The sequence below is a fragment of the Acyrthosiphon pisum genome, chromosome A1 (genome assembly GCF_005508785.2).
Source record: "Acyrthosiphon pisum isolate AL4f chromosome A1, pea_aphid_22Mar2018_4r6ur, whole genome shotgun sequence".
In the NCBI taxonomy this organism is placed as follows: domain Eukaryota; kingdom Metazoa; phylum Arthropoda; class Insecta; order Hemiptera; family Aphididae; genus Acyrthosiphon; species Acyrthosiphon pisum.
The window spans coordinates 148276788-148282837 of NC_042494.1; positions in this window are offsets into that span (position 1 = coordinate 148276788).

Genomic DNA, 6050 nt, shown 5'->3' on the forward strand with positions numbered 1-6050 from the left:
TAAATACATCAATTTTTTTTAGTGAATGTAATACCTACAAAAATCTCACTAGAGTGCACATAATATGAAGAAAAAATAAAAGCTAAACAATAATTAAAATATTAAAACACACGTTATAAAATATATGTATTAATGTATTATGTATAAGTTTTTATTATATAAATGAAAATTAATAAGTTTATATTTTTATGTATCAATCAAATAAGGTTTCAACCTTGAATTTACACGTAATACGAATTTACAAGCAATACATGGCTGTCGACTGTAAGTTGTGGTCATCAAAATATTAACAACACAATTAAAGTATATAGAAATCAATGATTATCATTTATCAATTATTGTATAAGATTAGGTACAACGATTAGTTCGATAAGACTAAAATCAATATATATATATTTTATAATTTATAACAGTTTATGTATGTCTTGCACTATAGTATAGACTATACTTGAGTGTAAAGTGCCATTGATGACATAAAAGTAAACGCGTATAATATGAGAACCACTCGTTAAATTATAATATTTTACTATTTAGTGAGCCAATTCAAGGTTTGACTTCATATTTAACCAAAATTGGGAGCCAGTACAATGGTCACCGTCGAATCTAGAGGAAAAAAGGCTCCTTAACAACAAACACTAAACATTCAAGGATTATGCTTTAACTATTGATATTACATTTTTACATTGAACAAAATTTAAACCAAGATTCCAGGTAAATAGTTAATCATGTAACCAAAAAATCTAAAAAATATATATACAAAGTTTTTTTAGTTATTTTAAGTTCAAATTTGGTCTAAATTAGATATTTAAATGAAGAATAACAATTTTAGTTTTGTGTTGTAATTTAAAAATACTATTTGTGGATACCTACTCAAAATGTCTAAATTATATTATTTTATACAAATATTATTACTTCAACTTACCGGTTACAGTATTAATAATAACAATATAAATATAATATAAAATATAAATATGTATTTATAATTTTTTACTAAGGCAAATTATTTCCCTTTTTTAATTTCATATTTAAATCTAGATTTATTTTGTATAATTTTGATTTTTTTTAATAACAATAGGTAGGTAAGTACTAAGTGTCTAAGTACATTAAACATTGTTTTTAATTAGGTAATTAAGCTAAAACTTTTGAAAACCATATGAAATACTTAAGTTAAAAATCGAAAAATCGAGAAAAAAGTTACATTTAGTAATTTTTTTTAAAATTACTATTTACACAAACCACATTTAAAGAATATTTAAATAATAAAACAAAATATTCTATGAATATATAGGTAAAGTCACATAATAAAATAAAATAATATAATATAAATAAAATAAAATTTATCTAATTAACGATAACTTTTCTCCGGGGCTTTTTTTTCGAATACTAATTATGTCTTGTGAGTTGTGGGAAGGGTCACAAAGACGTAGATGGAACAAATTTTAGGGAAGGGTTTAAAACCAAATCATATTTTTGCATAATATAAAAAAAATGAACATAAAAAAGATTTACAACATTTTAACATTTAACATTTTTATATAGTTGGTAATATTAAGTCTAGCAGTTTTTTTTTTTTAGTGAATAATCGATCTCGCCATCTGAATTAATTACAATTTGTGTTTGTCTATGTATAGGTACACTGAAAATAGTTGGTAAGGCGACTAAGACCTTTCTTTTTTCCAGTTTGAAACCGACTGCGCCGCGGGAAAAGCTTTCGCATTAATGCCGCGGCGTCGCCATCGTTTATTTGAAAACAATACAAATAATTATACATACGGAGGGTGGTGGGGTGACGCTGTGACGGGACAATCCCCCGACTTACCCTTCTTTCAGTTATCCTTAATTTACGAATTTACAAGTTTATACTGCATCTTTTCCTGTCGAATTCTGAGGCCGACCGAAGTCCACCGCTCTGGATGCCTGTTCCGACTATCCGGTATGATCGTTCCCTCCCTGGTGTCATCGGTGAGGATGAACAACGTGGTCGGTGACACCTCCGACGACTCGCAGTTGCGAGTTGCGTGGTGTGTCTTGACGTGTTGTTCATCGTGGTCCCGTTGCGCCTCAAGCTGGAGCTTGCCGCGCTCTTCGCCTGTTAAATACTGCTCTATAGTAGGCCTGCTCTTCCCGTTCGTCTTCTTCTTATGTCGTCATTATAGATTCGATCATTTTTATCAGTACATTTGTAATTACGTACGCCCTTCGAGGGGCCTGCAATCCACCACAGGTGGTTGCCTACTTGAAAACATACTGCGTGTCTCACGCGTACAATACATACAAGCGTTCTCGGGTAATAATATATTCAAGATGATCGATTAAAAAGTTTTGAACATCATAGTCCAAATATTAATTAAACGAATTGAACAAAATTTGAATCATATAGAGTTGGTACATATTTTAACGAGCACGAGTTCGGATTAAGAGGGGGGTCCAGGGGGCCATGGCCCCCGGGCCTCGATAGTTAGAATTTATTTAGAGGCCTCACATTTGTTCATTACTTTTTACGTTATAAGCTATAACACTGCATAAATCACCTAAAAAAAATCTATGATCATTTAGCAAGAAAAAAAGCTTGTAAATTATAATTTATAAATAAAGTGATACATTGTTCATTATTTATCGCAATGTACCTAATACCTATATATATTTATTATAACAGGTACCTAATATTAATTAATAATATATACATTATTATTTTTTTTTCGTACAGGGGCCTCAAAATGTCTTAATCCGGGCTTGAACGAGCAATGAACTGAACGGGATCACCTATAATATATATATAATTAATGCGTTTTTGAGTCCTTGAACTTATACTTATAAGTCATAATATTTCCAACGCCCAATGTATTTCACCTGAGTTAACTTTTGCCCGGGCATCGCGGGACAGCTAGTATTATATATTTATATAGTATAATATTATTTATCAGGGGTGGCCAAACCGCGGCTCGCGTCATAGACTTTTGCGGCTCGCATCTTAACGTAACATTAGACGTCTAGACGTAAATTATGTAAAAAAAAAAAAATCATTTAATATATAATAATATGATTTTTTTTTTTTATTTCTTGGCTCTTCAATTTTTAAACCAAAAATATTGTAATGTACACCAAATTGTTTTTAAAACTATATGACGTATTTAACTAACTAATTATTTATTTATTTATATATTTTTGTATTATTATATTTATCACAAATGTAATACTAGTGTCCTTAATCATCTAAGCAGATAATATAATATTATGTATAAGGTAGGTATAGTAATACAAATATAGTTACCATATTATATTCATATTGTTAGGAAAACATGGACACATGATAATTATTATTATAATTAATTTAGTTTCTTAAATTAATTTCATATTTTAGTGCAAATTATTTACAAATGTTAAAATGTAGCATTATCACGCTATTTTTTTATAATATATTATAGCCTATAGGTACCTACATGGCGAGTGAGTAGTGAGTACATACTGTCATACTACATGCGATAACATATATTATTACTTACTATATAAAATGTATTTATTTCACGAAGAACGGCGATGGTCAACTTAAGAAAGCTTAATAAAAAGTGGTTTACAGATCCACTTCATTATAACAATACAACTCGAGTAGAAGAAGGTTGAAGGCACATGCTAAACGCTATAATATAGTATTATAGTATATATAAGTAAATAAAATGTTATATATAACCAACTGGTTTGTCGGCGATGTATAATATTGATTTTCTATAGATATAGGTAACATGTTTTAATAAAGCACCAAAAAGGAGTATAATCGAGTTTTATACTGTTGTCTTCAAATAATAAATTAGAAATTTAACTTGACAAATGTGGTCGAATAGAAACATTTTGCAAAAAGTATAAAAATGTATTTTAAGCTAATTACAATTGATTTTTAAATATCTATATAATATGTTTTAGGCTAGGTTCGACTTTTTTCTCAAGAAGTAATAGGTATATCAGGAGCCTGACACAATGATATATTTAAAATATTTAGATTAATTTTAATCTATTCACATCTAGGCTAACAAACTGTCTCCGCTCTGAATCGTTTTTTGTATACAATATGATATTATATCTCATTCAAATTCAATTCAAATTTAACACAATCCATTATAGTCACCCACTTGTAACCAGCTATTGTACAGCAGAGCGACTTCCACTTACCCGCTTTTTTTAAAATATTATTATTGCTATTAAAGTAATTTATTTTACTATCAGTACCTAATAATACACTAATATACTATTATACAAATAGAGTAGGTCAAATAAACTTTTGCCGAAAACATTATAATGTTATACATTTTAAATGTCACTGTGTGTATAAAATATAATATATGTATATAATTTCAAGTAGATATACTCACAAATAATATTTTCAAATTACAACAAAATAACTAAAATTGTTATTCTTTGTTTTAAATTTTAATACCTATCTAATTTTAAACTTAAAATGTCTTTATGTTGTTTAAAAAAAATCGTGCTCATGATAAAAAAATTTTCCTTTTTTGGAAAAACATAAAGTCCTTAATATGTCCAAATCTTAAGGTTTATTTATTTATATCAACAATGCTCAATAGTAGTTATTGTAAGTAATGGTTTATACAGTTGCTCAACTTGCTTCAAATAAGGGGCCCATGTGAACATTTCTAGACTGAGGCCCTTCCCTGCTAGCAAGAATTAAATACAGTACAGCACTTGGTATAAATCGAACGTGCTTCAAAGTACTCTTTAAACTTTCCTGATATCTCCAAGAACAAATTGAAATTTTTACAAAATCGGTCAAGTAGTTTTTGAGAACCTATATAATAGCTACAGCCTACAAATATACATTTAACTCTCATGTTTGTTTTAAGATATAATTTCTTTAGTCGAAACCATAAGCATGCGACGATTTAATGGATCCTTTTACCTCATCTACCAGAGTAATTAATGACAAACATTTATAATACTAATTTTTACTAATTATTTAAAAAAAAAATAAACAAAAATGTCTATCGTAAATCTCAAAATACCTCTCCGGGTTGAACCGAGTTTTTTTCGAGATATGCTCGTGCATACAAAAAAGGGACTTCTATTTTATATTATATACCTATATATAGACTAATAGATTATATTATATTAATTGTATTAATATATTATTTTTTATATTACACGTTATAGTAGGAATATCGTATATGAGATCTCGGGGCCCCCAAAAATCGGGGGCCCCTGTGAATTGCACACTCAACACTCCCGATAATTGCGCCACTGGACTTAAAATAGGAAAATTACGAAATAAAATGTTGTGTTCGTAAATGTCCAATAACTAAAAAGTATGAATGGAGATAGATTTCAACTCCTAAATTCATACTTTGCACGCAAGACCATTATAAGGAAACTATGGTTCGAATTACAAGTTTATACAGGTCCGTTACATTAGCACCACCATATTTAAAATTCCAAAAAAAAAATTATGCCAACGATTGTTATTCCATTTGTACACATTTGTAATCCTAATATAAACATTTGTACACCACCCTAAATACCCCAAAAAACAAAATTTCCATGGTGGTGCTAATGTAACGTTACACCAGCACCACACTTTTTGTACAATCGAGTTATCAGCCCCAAAATCGTACCAACGATTGTTATTCCATTTGTACACATTTGTAATCCTAATATAAACATTTGTACACCACCCTAAATACCTCAAAAAACAAAATTTCCATGGTGGTGCTAATGTAACGTTACACCAGCACCACATTTTTTGTACAATCGAGTTATCGGCCCCAAAATGGTACCAACGATTGTTATTCCATTTGTACACATTTGTAATCCTAATATAAACATTCGTACACCACTCCAAATGCCCCAAAATTAATTTTAAAAAGATACAGTTTACATCATAAGAATAAAAAATGTTTAGTACTAAAAAAACTTAATTGTTTTGATGAAAAATAAATCAAATTTTCCGACAGCAAAAACATGAACGTACTCCCGCCCAAGAGAGAACGACTTAGTCACTGTGCATCGGTCCCCCAAGCCCGGATTAATACATTTTGAGACCCAGG